Source organism: Agelaius phoeniceus, chromosome 1 (genome assembly GCF_051311805.1).
Source record: "Agelaius phoeniceus isolate bAgePho1 chromosome 1, bAgePho1.hap1, whole genome shotgun sequence".
In the NCBI taxonomy this organism is placed as follows: Eukaryota; Metazoa; Chordata; class Aves; order Passeriformes; family Icteridae; genus Agelaius; species Agelaius phoeniceus.
In genome coordinates this window covers 43,862,680-43,881,674 of record NC_135265.1, presented here as the reverse complement: position 1 = coordinate 43,881,674, position 18,995 = coordinate 43,862,680, and the positions used below count along the sequence as shown (strand labels likewise).

The 18,995-nt window shown below is 40.7% G+C and overlaps 1 long non-coding RNA gene across 1 annotated transcript in view; it reads right to left on the bottom strand.

Annotated features, from left to right (window-relative positions):
- Positions 1-261: 261 nt before the first annotated feature.
- The window catches only part of LOC143693983 (uncharacterized), a 21,662-nt gene continuing 2,928 nt past the window's right edge, over positions 262-18,995 (bottom strand). The window contains exons 2-5 of the long non-coding RNA XR_013182155.1: positions 17,779-17,858; positions 13,112-13,152; positions 8,644-8,747; positions 262-1,901 (exon numbers count right to left, since the gene is read on the bottom strand). This is a non-coding gene — a long non-coding RNA (uncharacterized LOC143693983). The remainder of the gene's footprint in view (positions 1,902-8,643; positions 8,748-13,111; positions 13,153-17,778; positions 17,859-18,995) is intronic.

Below are 18,995 nucleotides of genomic sequence, written 5' to 3'. Positions count from 1 at the left end.
GAGATGAATAAATGGATTTTTTATTAAAACAAAAATCACAGAGCAGATGCAATACTAAATGTTTTAAAGTTTTGTTAATTTAAGTTGATGGTTTACCAGGGAGGCAATTTGCCTAAATTATTTGCTATATGTATTTATCATCCTGAGCTTGAACATGGTTCAATTGCAGCAGAGGCAGAAGCTAACATAGAAATGATCATTCCCCAACAGACTGAAACTTGTTGACAGGAAAGGATGATGAAACCTGAATTATGTGTTTTGTGCACAGATATGATAATTTGTCAGGGCTGTTTGACACTGACTTCCTCTGCCAATGAATTCTCAAGGAAGGAAGGCAGGAAGAGAAAACCTGCAACCTATTTTCTGTCTCATGAGGCAAATTAGATTAACAGATTCCAGTTGCAGAGTTTGCTGTGTTATTAACTTCTCTCATTCTGAACATTGCCTATGTTGATACACAAACTGTTGGTAGCTGGAGTTATCTTCATTATCCTAGCTTATGACTACAAGTGAGCCATAAGCCATGTTTCAGCCCAGGCCATTTTATTATCTTTGTCTGTTTGAAGTCAAAAGGACCCCCTCAAACTTCTAGAAACTCTAGGCAAAACTTGTCTGAGTCACCTTACAATTATTACTGAAATTTATTGAGCAGCCATGTCCATAAATACCCTTAACCTTTGTGTTTAGCATGGTAATCTTCAGCCTTATAAATTCTTGTAAGAGAATCTCTGTAAAGACGTAATTAAATTATAAGATCATGGTGCTGCATGATCAAGTATATTACTGTCAGACCTCTTACTTTTTCTCCCAGTGTGGGACCAAATGTGATAGATTCACTTGACAAAAGGCAAGCTGGAAGGTGTACCTGTGCCCCACAGCTAAAGGTGCATAAAAACCAGAGGTGAGCAAACCACCAACCAACCTTTCATCACCCACAATGGGTCACAAACTGGGTCAACAACTTGGTCATGGCACCCCAGATTGGGCTACTGGTGTGGCACAGCAAGGGAGGGAGTTCCCAAGAAAGGAGGTGGGTAGCTATGAGCCACAGGGGATGGCCCCACCAGCCAGTGCTCATCCCACTGCCCTCATGGAGGGAGCAGGGCAGGCTGGAAGGGGGCAAACCAGGCCCAGCAAGTCCATGGGTGATGGGGTAGGTCTGGGGTCAGGCTGGGAAGCAAATTCATGGGTCAGGGACAGTCCATCAGAAGGGTCCCCAGCCAAGTGTAGGCGTGGCCATGATGCAGCTGCAACGCAGACTGGCTGGGACCCAAGGACCCAGAGCCTGAGCTTAAAACCAGATCCTGTGTGAATGGCAGGTGAAGAAAGACCTCACCGAGTCCCACCTACTTTCTGCCTAAGACCAGCAGCTGTGTCACAGGGCACTAGCTGTGTCAAACCCCCAGGAGGGGCAAAGGGTGCCCTCAGGGCCCTGACATGAGTAGAGACTGTCCTCATCCATTTCTACCAGACAGAAGGAGTGCTGCTGTGTTACTGCTGTGTTCTTGTACCACAGGTCACAGTTCTGGGGGCTCTCTTTGCAGGTCTCACCCTTTGCCAGAAGCAGTTCACAAGAGCAGCCATACCCGCTCAGAAGATGTGTCCCCTGAGAGCTGCTTCCTGCAAGGGCTTTTAGCAGATGCACACACAACTGACTTGAGAGCAGAGCAGGCACACAGCATTGCTTCCCCCAGGTACCTTCATCAGCTTCCAGCAATCTCCAGGTCACAGAGCTCCTGCATCAGGAAGGGTGTCTTGAGGTGTGGCAGCCCAGGTTAATTTTTTGTGCATGAATTTCTCTAATTCCTCTAAGAGCCCATATAAACTGCCCACAGCATTCTGTAGCAATGAGCTCCCCTTCTCATCATTCCTCTGGCTGTTGAATTCCTTTATGAATCACTCTAAAAAGCAGAAACCATAAATTTGTGTAGCTAAATCACTGCTGAATTCTTACCGGTAACTGAGAACAGACCTTGATCTAGAAGCATCAATTGCTTTGAGTGATTTGATACTACTGTGCTCACATGCAAATATAAAATTTTGGGCTTAGAGATATTAGGAAAGCTACTCATGGGAAAAAATGATACAGTGTGTTTCACTTACGTAAAATCTGGCAGCCAAAATGTTGAGCAGATTAAAAAAGGAAAGTAAGGGGCATGTTAGTAAAAAAATTATTGCATAGAGACACCTCCAGAGACTACAAGAGCAGAGCAATCACAGTGTCAGCACCATTTATCACCAAGAGAAGACTCAGTGTTCTCACTGTAACCTTGTGTTTCTATGGAGAACGCCTTCTTTGGCTTTCTCTCCAGTTTGATCGATACAATACACCAAATGTGCTCAAATATGCTGTTTCCAGACTCAGTCAAGGTTCCATGATAGAGCAACAGTACACAATTTGTCAGTCAGCAAAGAAAATTACCTTACAGTCACTGTATTTGGGATGTTCAGTGCAGCATATAACTGGGAAATGCTCACTCTATGGAGTATGGGGAAATTTGAAAAATAACACTGCAGAGCTGGGACAGATAAAGACATGAGCAGAATACTCTCATCCACTGCTGCTATCAAAAACAGGGACTTTTTCTCACGTCTCTGCAATGGGAATGTGCAATAGGATGAGGATGCTCTGCTATTATACCTTGGTTGCATCACCTTTTGAAGTGCAGGAAACCCTGTAACACCAAGAAAAAATATTCAGGGATGGAGCATGAGAGCTTGTTGGCAAAGTTAGCTGGGAGTAAATGCCACAAGGTAAATGCTTAAGGTGGCACATACTGTGTGTTCCCAGCCTACCCCGAGCTGCTCAGAGCACCTCCAGGCTGTTGCTGTTCGCTAACAGCAGCTTATCTTGTAAGAGATGATATCTGATGCAGATATCCAAGAGACCCCTATCTGATGCAGAAAGCTTATGCCAGGTGTTCTGCTGGCTTTAAAAGACTGAAGAAAAAGGAAGACTCCATTTTCCTCAAGATTTCCTCAAGAACACCTCCATTTCAGGTGTTCTCTGTCAAGAGTCATCTCGAGGGCTTTCTGTACACAGAACATAGCTCTTGAGCCTTTGAGTGACTATGGGTTTTGGGTGGGAAAATGAAGAGCTGCATTACATACTGACAGGGGATCATTGCAAGACAGGGTTTCTAGTAGAGTTAGTGGAGTCACAACTGGAGCTAGCAGGGTGTCTTACCCCTCTCTTCCCCCATTTTTCTGTTTAAAACCCATCTTCAGCACATGGGTCAATTTGCCTATAAATGTTCACAGTGCATGTGTAACACATTGCTATTCTCCTTCCATATGTTTTTTCCATGGCATTCCATGAATTAACATGATGCCATTACCCTGGGATTTACTACTGCTCTGTTTTGCTCCTCATATCTCGCTGTTCCAGAGCATAGGAAGCTAACCTCCTGCTCTGTTGTCTCAATGCAATTTCCCTTATCACCTCCTGGGATATCTCCTTCGTAAGCCTTGGACTCTGCTTTAAATAACTATCTTCACACTGACTTTACAAAAAGCACACTGTACTCCCTGCTGTCAATGCAATGATAGATTCTGGAAATAAATGGATTATGACACAAATCACAAAAAAAAATATTAACAGTGCCAGAAAATAACATTTGTATAGACTGTCAATTAACCATCTGGGAAGCCTACATATAGAAAACATCTGCATTTATTTCTACAGTATCAGTATTTCATTCAACAGTACTGGGTTATTTAATTCCCTTGATGAAATGAGTGCACAGAGTGCCTATTAATGGAAATAAAATAAATGTACTGTGTGAGATAGGAGAAGATTGTGTGGATGGAAACAAGCACTTTTGGGGGAAAGGAAAGTAGCATTTGTATCTGGGTTTTTTTGCCTAAGAGAGAGTGTTTGTGCATAATTTATCTGATGCATTTGCAAGGAGCTGTCTACTCATCAGATATGAATCTCAGGCAGCTAAAAACACAGGCCAAATCTCACTCAAGGTAAGAGGATCTTTAAGTGCCAGTACCCAGTCAGCCTCATCATGGCCACTGGGATGAAATGAACATCGTGTACTGTAAAGCAGATTTGTTACCACTGATTCACTGCACAGTGATGATGGAACAGTCATATATAAAAACCCTTTCTGCTCACTGCCCTAGATTCCAGCTTTTAACTAGGAAAGGTAACTGAGCTGCAAAATTACCTCATGTATTTTGTCCAGTGGTGGTTATGTACATACAGGTCACATGTAAGTGGCATAGAAGTAGACATACAGGTAACATAACAAAATGCATGTTTGCCACATGCATTTTCTGAGAAAAGCATGAAAACCAAGCCTTACTTCCATTCTTTGATTCAGCTCTGATCCTCTCTACCAAAAGCTGAAGGGACACTAGGAGGCATTTTACAAGAGCATGGCACATGTTACATCTTGGCTGCAAATAAAAGGCTTTACTTTCTACAGCTCCTGCACGTCTGCAATGGCTGGACTCTATTCTAAAGGTCTTTTTCAACTTAAACAATTCTACGTAAATCCAGAGTACTTCCTATAATGTTGTGAGGGATGCCATTTATGAACATGGCCATATATTTACTGGAAAACACTTGTCACTCTTGCAATATTTAAGAATTTGTAGGTCACAAAACTCCAATAAAAAGGTCATTTCCAATATTATCCTTTTTTTCCCTCAAAAGCATGTCTTTCCAGAGCTGAAGCACTCCTCAGCACCTTTTAAGTTCAAAAATGGCCAGAACGAACAACAATCAGCAGCCCACCCATCTCTTTCAGCCAAAGGACAATTCAAACATTCTACCCTAAATATCATTTACTCAAGAGCACAATTGTCTCACTGAGTCACTTTTTTCAGGTAAACACAGCAAACAAAGCCTATCCCATAGTGTAATGTGTCATGAATAAACATTGTCAACAGAGCAATTTTGACCAAAATGAAAAACAGAAATTCCCAGGCACTAGAAAAATAATTTCCTAGGTAAATCATATAGTCTCTACTGTCAAGGAAGTCACTCTGAAATTACATTTCTTCCTCTTCAGCACAAAATTCTGATTCTATTGAAAATAATGGAAATGCTCTTATCAATTTTATGAGAGAAGGATTTTAACACAGTCTTTTTAAAGGAATAGTGCCAAGAGTTTGTCAGGAATAGCATTCACCAAGTTTCACCCTTCCTTTGGAGCTTACAGATGGGTAGGAAACATTTTGCCCTCACTTTACCTGCAACCCCACTGGCTGTGAGTCAGAATTTCCATCTGGAGCAGCTGAGCCATTGATATAAATTAGCAAATCACAAAATTCACCCCAGCATTAGGAGAGGAGTCTTATTTCCAGTGAAATGAGTTGCCTTCTAATTTCATACCAGATGGTGGAACAAGGTCGGACCTCTTATCACTTGTGTAACTGCTTCTGCATTAGTCCATCTTCTCAAACTCTCTGACCAATTTAAAGCATTAACCTTCCACCAGGCAAGAGGAAGGCTAGGGTGGGCAAACTAATTTCAGTTTGTGTCACAGCAAGTTCCCCTGAGGGCTTTATCAGCTATTTGTTAATAGTTGAGGAAAAACTTGATAAAAACAGCTGTGCAGAAAGATTAAATATATTTCCCATGTTGACATTTATAGTGACTCCAAGTTCACAAACACCTCATAAAGTATTAGTTGTAAGGCACCATGTATCAAGGCTGTTTTTTAAAGCAATTACACTTAATTTGTCAATCAGAACCTTTCATCAGAAATAAAACAGGTAGAATAGAAGCAAATGAGAATTTATAGACAAATCCCTTGCCTCAAAAATTTGCTTTTACAAACATTACACACAGCTACCACAAGAAAGGTCACTGAAATAATGAAATTTGGATGAACAGGCTACAGACAGCAGCAGTAAACATTTCTGGTTTGCCCTGGTAGCTTAACAGTGTAAACAGATTTTTTTACTCAGTTTTTCTGTATGTAGGTAAGGCCCAACTTTTACTCTTTGTTTTGCATAAAAAAAAGGAAGAAAAATTTTTCTAAGATAAGTTTAGCTTACACAATAAGAAAGATTATCAAATGGCTAGTAATCAGGATAACTAAGAGGCAAATTATTAGATGTGAAAAACACTTTTTTCAAAAAATCCTCTGAAACACCCTTCATTGCAACACTTCAAGGCCTTTTAAAAGTTGCTCTGCATTCTATGTAACCTTAGTTAGTGAACCTGAATTAACCAAACATCCTCCTTAAGCAAACAGTTTAAAATCCCAAGATGCTGATTAATTCTATTGGAAATTCTCTCAAGCATTAAATCACTTGGTTATCTGAAATGGTTCTCTGCCATTTTCTGCATTCAGGTAATCAAGCATATGATACAGTACAGATGTAAGCTTGTTATTTTACCCAGTAACTCCAGAAATGAGCACTAAATTGGAAGGAATACTGTAGCACAGTCATAGATAGAGTGAACAGAATTTCTATTTTCAAGACCTTGCAGCTCCTAATGATGGATTTAAATTATTCCTTACTCTCCATGAAAAATGTCTGGCCTACAGAGTTACCATGTTAGCCTTGACACCATGGGCTAATTAAATGTTAAGCATAACAGCTCAAAAAGGAAAAAAAACTTTCTCCTAACATTAATTCTTAAGAGGATCATTTCAAGAATTTGTATGGCAAACCATTCCTGTGCAGGGTGCACAGAGGAAGCCCAAGAAGCACCAGCACTGCAGATAATTTCCATTCAGCAAGAGAGCCAAGCACTGTGGAAAAGCAGGACTGCAATGGCCATGTGTCTCTTTTAGAGAGACACCTGTGGAAAACAGCAACCCTCAGGGGCCTGGACCACTCCCTTGACTTAGCTGAGAAATTGAATCTTCCCTGTCCCAGGAGAGGCTGGTGTGAAGACACTTCTCTGCCTGCTCTTCTAAAAAGCAACTACAAATTCCTTCTCTTAGCTACTGCTCAGGTTTCTTTTTCTTTTTTTACCAGGATTATGTGATTTGTATACAATCACTGGTATAGAGAAAGATTTTAACCAGGACATCTCCATGAATGCTAATTTAGCACAATTATACTTAATGAGAGTGAAACTGCTTAACAGGGGTATATTCATTTAGTGATACAGAAATTAAGTATCTCAAGCTCTTAAATCAGTGTGAAATGCCAAACTTCCATTACAAACAGAGATTCCAGTCATAATAAGGAAATAAATACCAAAGACAAATTAGATACTGTGAGTAATCTTCTTATTGCTGTAGTTTTACTTTGATGGCTACTTTATGTCATGGCAAGTCTTTTCAGAAGCATGTTTGTCTCTTTATCAGGATAACTGTTTAATTGAGTTGGCTGTCTACCAGTTCAGAGGATTCTACTGAATTAACACTCAGATTTGTTTAGCTTTAGCTAATCAGATGTGCAATTGTGATGTTCCTGCAGACCTTTCAGTAAACTTATGTGTTGAAAAATGCAGGTTGGTGCAATTAAGAAGATGTGTTGCAGATATTATACATTCCCTAGGGTACCAGATTGTTTTTCTTCCTTTTATATTTTATATAATTATTACAAATCACTATTGGAAGAAATCTATGTTTTGTTTACAGTAAATAATTATTTATCTATGAACTGGATGTTCAGATTAAGAACAAGAAAATATGAAACTAAGAAAAGAAGACTACAATAAATAAGGGAAAAGTGGCTAAATCACTATTAAAATTGCCTAGCAGCTAGAATGGCTACTTTTTCCACTGATACACCACCAATCCAAATTACTCTAGAAATAAGGGCACAAACTCAATTTCCATTTAGCCCTGCAGGTTATCTGCCACAAAAACCAGTCAAAGAGATGTCTATTTGAGAAGGAGGAAAAAAAGTAAGAAGAATAAATTACTCCTAGAAAGGAATTAATGAATATTTAATGATAGCTTTACTTTCAGCAGCCCATGTGTAATTTCAAGACCTAAAACCAAGCTTGGCTATTCGTGCAAAGATTTTCAGGATGTGAAAGAACAGGATGGTCGTCATCTTTTCTGAAACACCTACAGCTGCCCCAGGGTGCTCAGGACCATGGATCTTGTACTAGAAGCGTGAGGAGAGAGAATTTCTACTGTTACAGCCAAAGATTAAGTGGCCATTATGCAAGAGAACATTGATTGTGTCATTGTCCCCCATCTCCATGTCCACCCTCCCCATGCTCACTACAGCACCAGAAAAAAGGCATGGACATGAATCCTTTCCTGACAAGTTTTCTCCCCTGCCTCAGCAATCCTCTGCTTTTGTGAAGGTGTATTTCAGAAAACAAAAAGGATTGAGAGAAAGGAGTAAACCATTTGGTTTGTGCAGAATTCTTTTCTTCCTTTGTGATAGGTGTTTTGGTTTCCTCTCTCTGTCCACTAAACCCTTGCAGTGAGAATATGGAATTTCCTTCCAAAGCAGGAATATTTGGCATTTTTGGGAGTAAACATATAGGCCCAGCTCTGCATCACTCAGTGAGGCTTTTAAGGTACCACTGTCTTCATCAGATAACAGCCTGTTATTGTTGGTTACATCATAGAAATTTTTCAAAGCATGTCAAGGCTAGAAAGTAACCAGCTTTAGCTACAAAAACTCTTTTTTTTTTTGTTACTGTCTTCAGAGGATGAATAGGATTATTTTGTGCCCTAGGAGTTGTCTGTATGCTCTTTTTACCTTTTGTCTTTCTTCCCTTGTTTTGCCATGGCTTCTTTAGGACCCATGTTGAGCCAGACTGCATCTGAAGAGAAATTTGTTCCTTGGCACATCAGCTCCAGGACCTGTAAAAATGTAAGAGCACTGCTGGAAACGTCTCACTTTCTGAAATACATAGCAAACTGTATGCACTACTTGAGTAAAAAAGATTCCAACCTTCTTCTAGTGGTAGGACATGGGGTAATGGTGTAAAACTGAAAGAGGGACAATTTAGATTGGATATAAGGAAGGCATTTTTAATGATGAGGGTTATGGGGCACTGAGAAATGTTTCTGAGGGAAGCTGTGGATGCCTTGTTACTGGAAACGCTCAAGGCCATGTTGGATGGGCTCTAATCAACCTGGTTTGATGAAAGGTGTCCTTGTCTATGGCAGAGTGTTAGACTAGATGATCTTTAAATGTTTCTTTTAACAAGACATTCTGTGATTCTTATCATTCAATTTCTGAATACTTCCAGTATAGAAATGCCCCAAGAAGAAGAAGACCATGACTCTTCTAATACAAAATTATGTAAATTTCCTAGTCAAATAGAAAGGCTATGTACAAAAGATCAGCACAGAATCTTAATATAAACTATATAGGATCTCCTGAAAATTTTCTTTGCTGAGTTTTTGAACTCTCTGCCAAGCTGTTAATAATGTAAAGGATCTCAAATTATGAACACAGTTCATGTTGTTTGCAGAAAGAAAAGGTGATTTATTATTTACAAGAAGATCTATCAAATAAGATGTCAAATCTCAGGTGGTTTTGTCCATACTGACAGGCTGCTGAGTGTATACACATCAGTTTCATACTTCAGTTTGTCCTGATTCAATTTCATTCATAATTGACAACTGCATTTGCCTTTTTATATTTGCAATAAAATACTGTGCAAACAAAATTTGTGAGTATACATGCAGCAAATCTCGTATCAACACTGACTGGCTGCCAGATTTGGAATCAATTCACTGATTAGTTTGAGAGTGATTAATGTGAGTGCTTAATTTAAATCCCTGATTTAAAAACATTTATGGAAAGAGAACTGACAGCCTAAATAGCACTTCAAGTGCTACAACTGTTCCTTCCAAGGATTCTGCTTTTGTGAAGTGCAGGGCTAAGTTTTTGCTCAGGTGCAGCATGCCATAAGGTGATGATGTTCAGATGCCAAATTTTTCAGCCCTTTTTGCAATAAGAAATGATAACTGTTAACAGGTTTTCTGGGGAAAAATGGAAGGAAATCCACTTTTCTCAAAAAGCTGAAAGGAGCCCTAAGCAATAACTGAATAGGGTACTAGGGTTAAATATTTCATTATACTCACACTTGGAATTTCAGCCTGTTTTATACATTCTACTTCCAGCTAGGACATGACAAGTAAAACTGAATTTTGGGTTTAGATAATAAACCAAGTCTGTGTAGATAGTCCAACAGGTTCCTGGTGTTGTCATCATATTTCAAAAGTCCCATACCTCCTTGGTGATTTCTCATGGGCAGCTCCTCACAGCACTGACTCCTTCTTCATAGCACAACTACAAACTGCAGCTCTCTTCTGGACCAGCTAACTCACTCCTTTATAGGACTCTTCCTTACTAGTCACAGCTGTGGTCTATCAAGGTGTGGTGGTTTGACAGGAAATGTGTTTTTTGGGATGCTGTGTTTGGGCCAATGGATATTCAGGCTTTAATATTGGCATTTAACCTGGCCATTAGGACATGGACACGCCTCTGAGAACACGGGGTTAAAAGCAGAGCTCTCCCCTAGGAGGGTCCTTTCTTGGGTTTCCGGCAGGAAAGAGTTTGGGTCTCTCCCCCGGCCCAGCTGCTGGCTGAGCAGGGGGAGGGGAAAGCCATGTGGCCGGGAGAGGTAGGCCTGAGCCCGGGGGTGGAAGAGAGAAAGAGAGAGAGACACCGGGAGCCATCGGGCAGCCCCCCCCCCCCCCCGAGAGACACAGAGAGAGAGAGAGAGAAAGAGAGAGCCGCTGCCTGGGACTGTAACCTTGAAACTTGATAAACATGGGCCTGTGCCGGCAGCACGGCTGGGACGGAGAAGAGGGGGGGGGGGTTCAGCCGGCCGCTTGTAGGAGCTTTTAACCCCTTTTTGGAGAATAAGAACTTTACAGAACATTGACCTTTCCTAGAAGAAAGAGTGGAAGATGAAAAAGGAAATGTGCAAGTGTGAGAGAGGCCTGGGCGAGTGAGAGATAGTAGAAGAATAGAGAAGAATCCTAGTGGGAAGAGATGATGGAGTGGCTTTTGCTGGACTCTTTTTGTATAGCCATGGACAGAACCATATTCCTTGTGACACAGAGACTGCATCTAGGGGGAGGCAATGGCCACAGAACCAAGAGGGTTCAGTGTTGGTACCCCTCGGCCCCAGGGGGTGAAAAATATGGGGGGGACAGGTGTCCCAAAGGAGAGATTGTGGGGACAGGTGTCCCAAAGGAGAGATTGTGGGGACAGGTGTCCCAAAGGAGAGACTGTGCCTTTTTTGGATCGGGACAGAGCATCCTTAAAAAAGACAACCCTAGAAGCAGCTCTGGTCCACGTTCAGTGGTGAGAGCACTGGACATGAAAAGGAAGAGGTCACGACGGCAGATGTTCTCCAGGCGGTGCCATGAGTGACACAGAAACACACGAGGCTTCAGCTGTGTTTCCAGGGGAAGCCCATGGTACAAGAAGGACTCCTCTCCTCTTGATGAACTGAGGATTGATTGTTTGAAGGGTGGCTCTGGACTAAGAGTTGGTGATTTGGGGAATAGATGCATTGTATTGGAAATTTGGTGGGGGGAGGAGGAAATGTATTTGTAAGGTTTTCATTTTCCCTGTGTGTGTTCCTTTTTATCCATAGTTGTAGTGTAGTTAAAAAAGTTTTGTTTTCTTTCTTCCCTAAGTAGGAGCCTGCTTTGCTTATTTCTGGTCACATCTCACAGCAGAAACCAGGGGAAGGTATCTTCATGGGGGCACTGGCATTGTGCCAGTGTCAAACCATGACACAAGGGCAGGCCTGTTCCTAATCTTTGGTAGTTAGTACAGCTGCAACTCCTCAGGGGCAAGATTACCTTCTGCACCATCTTTATTTTCTTACATTCTATCCCCCCACATCCTGGTGCAACTATTAATTCAGCTGGAAGCTTTTCTCAGCACTGTCATGTCAGACCTGGTGCTTTCCTTCTCTGCATATTTCTGTCCTATGTGGATGGGGAAACCCACAGTCCAGGTCTAGCCATGGCTTTCCCAGCTGTCTGCTGTGCAGTTCTCCAGGAGTAGTGCAGAAAACAGGGATCCAATGTAATGAATGTACCAATGGCCAAATATCAGGCCTGACACTGGAAAAGAAGGGTTCTTGACACTAGGCCTGGTTTTGAAAGACATTATGAAAAAAAGACATAACATCAAAAAATGCTCTCTTGGATAGACTATGAAGGAAGAAACCCTAGAAGATCAAATAAATTCAATTATTTCTTTTTGTTAGGACACAGCTGCATGCTCCTTCTTGAACAGACTGAATACATCTTTGACTGAACACATCCTCTTGCATCTTTGAACTCATCCAGTTTTGGTTGTTTGCCATGAGATACTGCCTGCTGATCCTTCTAAGACTCTTCCTTTCTCAAAGACAAAATCACAGCAGCATTTCAGTAGCTAAAATAAATTACTGAACACTCTCATATCTTAATTTATGTACATATAGAACCATTGTTTAGTTGACATTTTCATCAGTTTAAATCTGCCTGGACATGTTGGAAGCAGACAGATTTCAATGGGAAACGAGAAATGTGCCCAACTGCATTATGGATTTTTCCCCCTCTCTATCTCCTTTGGAAAGATCCATTGGTTAAACCCAACATGTGTGTAACACTGTCTACTAAGATCCAACATTACTGTTTTGCCCAGGCAGAATTCCCAGATATTTGGAAGGTGCACAGTTCAGAGCAGATGTTCTCCTTGGCAACTTCATTTTTGTGAACTACCTTTGCAGCCTATAGCAAATTCCCTTCTATTTCTTATGGGTATCTGCAACATGAATAACAGTACAAATTTGTTGTGCTGCTCTGCCTATACCTGTCTAGGTAAGAAAATAAAATTGCCTCTATCCTATTCACTACTTCAGGCTGCCAATAAATATGAAAACTCACAGTAACCACTCACATGATTAGAAGAGATTTTCATTGTTTTATAGCACTCAAGCAACACAGAACTGAGCTAAAGTGCTCAACATTTACATGGATTGTCTTCAAATTAAAAACTGATGGGATAAACCCTCCAGACCTCATCATTAGCTCTTCCAAAGTAGCTCCACTTTATTTTGGAGTGAATTGAACCCTATGGACTTGGTATGTAGAACCAAGGGAAAATGGATTCTGGCCCTTTATTGCCTTCTGCCAATGGAAAAAAAATTCTATTCATACTTGACTAGCAGGCACACACAATAGTGCAATTTTGTTAGACTTACTCGCTGTTCTTCAGGAACACAAAAAGCACAGGTTCTTTTTCCTTAAAAAAAAAAAAGAGAGAGAGAAATTACTTTGCAAAAACTTTTTCTTCATCTATTGAAAGAAGCTCATGGCAATCTATCTTCATTTACACTGTAAGGGATCTGGCTTGGGTCCTGGAATAGACTCTGGTTCCTTTTAAAACAGGGAAATAGCTTCTAAATACATTGAGCTGCTTTTTAGAATTTATGAAGTAGAACACAAATCTAAGGGCTGGCAACATTTAGTGGTAATGAGGCAATTCTTACATGAGAGAGTTCATTACAGGATCAGCTCATGTTATTTTCCAGCAGCTGGAAAACAGAATCTTTCACAGCCTGGGAATGAAAAATCTCTCTATAAAATTATCTTGTGTATACCCTAATACACAATTAGTATAAGAAGGAAGCATAGCAGAATTCATCCTGCTGCTTCTAATGCAATGGGCTTTTTACTGAAGGAAGAATGGGTGTTTTACTGAAGGAAGAAGTGATGTTTTCCTTGTCCAGTGCTGTTGTGCCAGCTGACCAGCAGCACATGGTGGAGAGTGGGTCTTGGCTGTGCTTTGCTCCTCTGCAAATGTTTTGAGACAACCAACATTGCTCCTGTATGAGGCAGAACCTGTCCCTGTAGTCAAAAAGCTCAAAGACAAGGAGCGTGTCTGGCTCTTAGTGCAAAGAAGGAATTTCCTTCCAGAAGCACTTTCTTAATCTGCCATAACTCTCCAAGTGGTCTTTCCTACTGTATTTTTGCCATCAGGTGGGTCCACAGCAGAAGTATGGCCCAAGAGGAGCTTGAAGTCTCCTCCCAGTCTCAGAGCTGGAGTGAGTTTGCCAGCACTGAGCCATGTAGATTCCTACTCACCAGTTCAGCCTTACTCTTTCACCACTCAGATTTTGACAAGGATGAGATGCAATCATGCTGTTTTTCTAAGTGACTGCATTGGCCAGCCAGTGGATGCTACTACAGGAGAAAATCCATCTGCTTAGTGCCTCCTTTTTTTCTTTCATTTTTCTTTTTTTCTTTCTTATTTTTCTTTTTTTTTTTTTCCTGGTGGTCTGCAATGTGCATGCTAACAGATTCTCTAAATGACCCAGGGCTGCAAACACAACCACCCCAAAATGGGAAATATTTTCCCTTTAAATTGCAGTCTGCTGCTGTTCAAAGTATTTTGAAAAGATGCTAAGATAACTATTTATTTGCTATCCCCAAGTGTACACAAGTTCAAAGAATGCTAAAATCAGTTGAAAACAACAGGACAACAAAACATTCCACTCATCCTTTTTAAAGGCTGCAGGAGCCCAGAGAAGAGCTAGAACTTAGGCTTTCAAGAGGAACCCAGCCATCCGAAGTCAGCTGCAGTTTCTCACCAGTTATTGAGCTGGCTCCCACACTCAGTACTGGTGCAGAAGGGGGTGGTGGAGACCAAGGACAAAAACTGCTTCCCCAGCACTCAGTTCCCCAGCTGGCTGAGGCAGCTGGCTTTCATCACTATTTCCCTCCTCCCCAGGCAGGCATCATGCAAGGCTCAAACATGCCTTAGGAGTGAGGCCACAGAAAACAGCTAGGGAATCAGGAGGGTCTGGGGAAAGGACAAAGATGGACTGAAACCTATGAGGATTTTTAAAAGAAGGGCATCTATAAGAAGCTTATTTTCTTGCAGAGTCTTGCAAACCTTACACTAGCAGCCTGACTGTAGTCAACAGATAGGCAAGCTGGGCACAAGCAGCAGTGTGAGTCAATGCCAGCAGTTATCACCATAATTCTTGTCTCGGAAAAAATGAATTATAGAGAACTACACAAGTTAGGTAATAAGCAATATTTTTTAAAAACGCGTGGACTGCAGTTGCAAAAGTCAAGGAAGCTTGAAAACTCTTGATTGGAGTGTTGAGAAATCACAAAGTGCAATATTAGACTGCTAAACCAAGACAATTTTTTGCTTCAGACAGAAGATGCAAAAACAGAAACCAAAAACAACAACAACAAAAAATAAACCACTAAAAAAAGGCTGGCAGAAAAAGAACCAGGTATCTCAGCTGCAAAGAAGGCCAAACTGTGAGCTAGAAACAGATTGCCAAAGAAGATACCAAGCAAGTCAGCCAAGTATTTATTTTGATTCATACCCATGCTTGGCCCAAAGCCCCAAACACTTTTAAAATATACTACTTGAACAGTAAGAGTATGAGTGAAATTGCAACTTCAGCTTCAGATTAATTTTATAGCAACTTAAAGTTATTGTTGACCTTTAAAGAGCAACTACTAATGGTCTGAATTTCTGAGACAAGTGAATAAGCTCTGAATGAGACATGAGAGAGAGAGAGAAATAAAATATAATCAAATAAACCAGTACCAGTAGCTTTCCTGGTAAGAGTTTTTTGTTATTGAGACAAAGAGGCTGCAGTTCTTGGCCTACAGCTCACCTAGGATGTATAGGTTTGCAGCAAGTTTCTGGCTGAATTTTTGCCTCTCTCTACAAGAATCCAAACTAGCTGCAGCAGTAGCAATTTCTGCCCTGAAATCCAATCTATAGCTCTTAGATACTGTCATGTTGTCATGGCTCAGTGAGACCCAAAAAGAATTTCACTGTTGTTTGCAAACAGATTGATATGGATGAAAGTCAGGGTATGTTCTTCTGTGCTTGAGAAGATATAATTTAACACTCTTGGACCCAATTTTACCCTAATTATAGGCAACACAGAACTTTGCAGTGAAGTCAGTAGGCAGAAATCAGACCTCTTACTGTAGCCTGACAGACAAATAACAATCTGCTGCATAGCAGAATGTGATTTACCCTGTATGCTAAAAAATTAGTTTAAATAGCTCTATAATATTAGGGATTCTTCAGAAATGGAGGACCAGTGGATTAAGATGCAAAAATGACAATGCACTGATTTGAAAAGAGCCAAGATGGTTTGGTGAACACTCTCCTACTCCTGGACACATTAGAGATGCATTTCTTGAAAAGGTGAACAGACAACAGCACTAAGGAATAAAGCCTGAAATGGGGGAAAGGAAGAAGGAGAAGGCAGTTCTCCAAAGATTAATCCGCTATTATATTTTTAAGACCCCTTTGTTATCACCAGCTTAATTATAACTAGATTTGCCTTGCTTTTACTTACTCTCTTGCTGTAGCCAGAACTGGCAGTGACACTGCTATCCTTGAAGTAAGTGCTGATAAAAAGAAAATCCACAGGGAAGCCTGGTGTGTGGCTTTCCAGGCTCTTTGCGTGCAAGGAGTGAAGCTGTGGTTAATTACCTGCCTCCAGCCACTCCTTAAAAGCTGAAGAGCTTTTCTTTGTATGGCTACAGTAGCCATGGCAGCTGCTCATTTATTAGTTGCAGCACATATTAGAGCAGGCTGGGTAACAAGACTGTGTGCAAGGTGAAGATGTCAAATTTCTATTAAAAAAAAAAAGAGGCCAATAATCTGTTTACTGAGAGCAGGTAATGGAGGTGCCAATCAAAACCAGAAACTGTCACGCATTTCACCATCAGGGAAGAATGACTAACAACTGAATATTGCACTGAAGTACATAATTATCTTCTGATCTAACTACCCCTGGCATTTGATAATAGATCCTTCACTAAAGATGGGCCTGAGTCCATCATTTTTATCTCAAATTTGAAAAAAATCTTTGACAGCAATATTAGTTGTATTCAGACCAGGATTTGGAGCTAAACAGTCTGACTGCAGCAAGAGAGAGACTCCTCTCTTGCAGGCAAATTTCCCTGATATTTTACAGTTGCAGTGGGGAAGGGTAAGAGTGGAGAAGAAAGGGTACTGTTTGATAGCACAGTATAAACATTAGTGCTTCTGTCTCTGCCAGAAAGTTGTCATGGAAAGAATAAGGTGCAAATAAGGTTTTTAATGCTGTATGTCCATATGAGAAGATCATGAAGAGCAGAGATTCTGTTCTCAGTCCTTCCTCCTATGGACAAACCCAGTATCACTGTGGTTGCTCTCACACAGAGAGGCAGTATTATTGGCCTGGAGGACAATAACTCAGTTATGGGACTGACAACTATTTCACTGTCCTCTCACCTGACACTCCCATAGCTAACACCACTGACCAGCCAGATATTCCCAGCCTTGCATCACCTCTCCAGAGGTTGCCATTCCAATTCTCCTGTCAGTTGTGTGCCAGGCAAGCTTAAAACCCGACTTTTCTCAGTAGGCTTTCTCCTAAGTGTACCTGTTCCCGAAGAGCTCACTCTCACATCATCATCATCTTCCTTGCAAGGGAGGAATTGCTTTTAATTTCATCCAGATTTCACAGCAACTAGCACCTGCTAGCTGTTTTTCTCCCTGGGACATTTAATATTCAACCCCAGTTCTGTGCTATCTTTTGCCTCTACAATTCCAGCAAATGAGGACATGCATTTGCAACATGATACTCAGCCCTTTGTCAGCAGATGCTTTGAACAGTCTCCTCTATGTCTTGGTAAAATTATTTCCTACTGAGACAGGAACAAGTGGGGCATGGGAAACCAAAGCCCTGGAAATGGTGAGTTATAATTGCTTTGGGAAGGCATCCGCTTTCCATAAATCCTGCCTATCTAAAACATGCTTTCAAAATGTGCTGGCCACTCTGTTAGGCCCTCCCAAATTCTCATCAGCACACAAAATAAACAGATGAAACACACAAACCTCTCAGCTTCCAGCAGAGGCCTGCTTCCTTGGAAACACTTGGCATTTCTGTGGGGTCACAGCCGAGACCGAGTCTGGATCTGGCAGAGAGGAACTTGTTTAGCACAGAGCTGGTACCTTTATTGAAGAACATGTTATATATCTGCCCAAGAGCCCAGTTTGGCATTTGTACCCTGGATTTCAAAGGAAGACTAAATAGTCACCGAATAAAATAAAATAAAATAAAATAAAATAAAATAAAATAAAATAAAATAAAATAAAAATACATAAAACAAAAAGTAACATAGAATAATTTAAAAATTAAATTAAAATAATTTTATTAGATATATAAGGTGTTTGGCATTGGAGCTTAGGTTAACTAAACTAAGATACACGAAAATAAAAAGTATGAGTTGTTTGGCACTGGAGCTGACTTAGTCCAGTAAAAGATGACCATTAGCTAAGTTGTGGCTAATACAGAAGAGCCATTTCTGAGTCTCAGGCAGAGGAGTCACATGCAGGAAAGGGGAAATTTACACAGTTTAGTTCCTGAGATTAAAGAGTTACTCAGATTTCATTTGAAGCTCAAAACAGCAGCATTTATCTCAGTAAATCTCCACAGTTCTGCAGAAGAAAAAGAGTAAAGCATTCTTCTTGCTCCACTCTCCCTGCAAGGGGGTGGTTTTAAGAACTATCCACAGCTTGCAGGTATGTTTAAGGCTTAGATTTTTAAGGTATGTAATAGAACTCACCTCTACAATTTCCATCTTTCTCTTTTTAATTCCCAAAGTTAAAAGTAACTGCAGACACAGAAGAAAACTGCACTAGTATAACCTAGTATAACCATGCATGCTAGAGCAATTTAACTTGCTGTGTGGCAGAAATACTGAACTTGGTCTGAATGAAACATTATTAGAAGATTGCGTATGAAAGTACCACACATGACTGGATGCTTCTGAGTACACAGTGTGGGAGTGCAAGGGACTGACATCTACAACACAATGTGCTAGTGACTGAAATCAACTTTGTTTAAAATAAATACCATTTTCCCCTTCCATATGGTCTCTTGCTGAGTTTTGTGAAATTAATTTTGTACATGCTGCTTTGGTAGAAGGATCCAGGAGCAAGTGATTCTCATTCCAAAACAATTAGCACATGACTAGGGAACAAATCTGTCAGTACATCAGTCTGGAGACTAAACTTGAGGCAGTTCCCCTACCTTAGGTACTTTTAAAGAA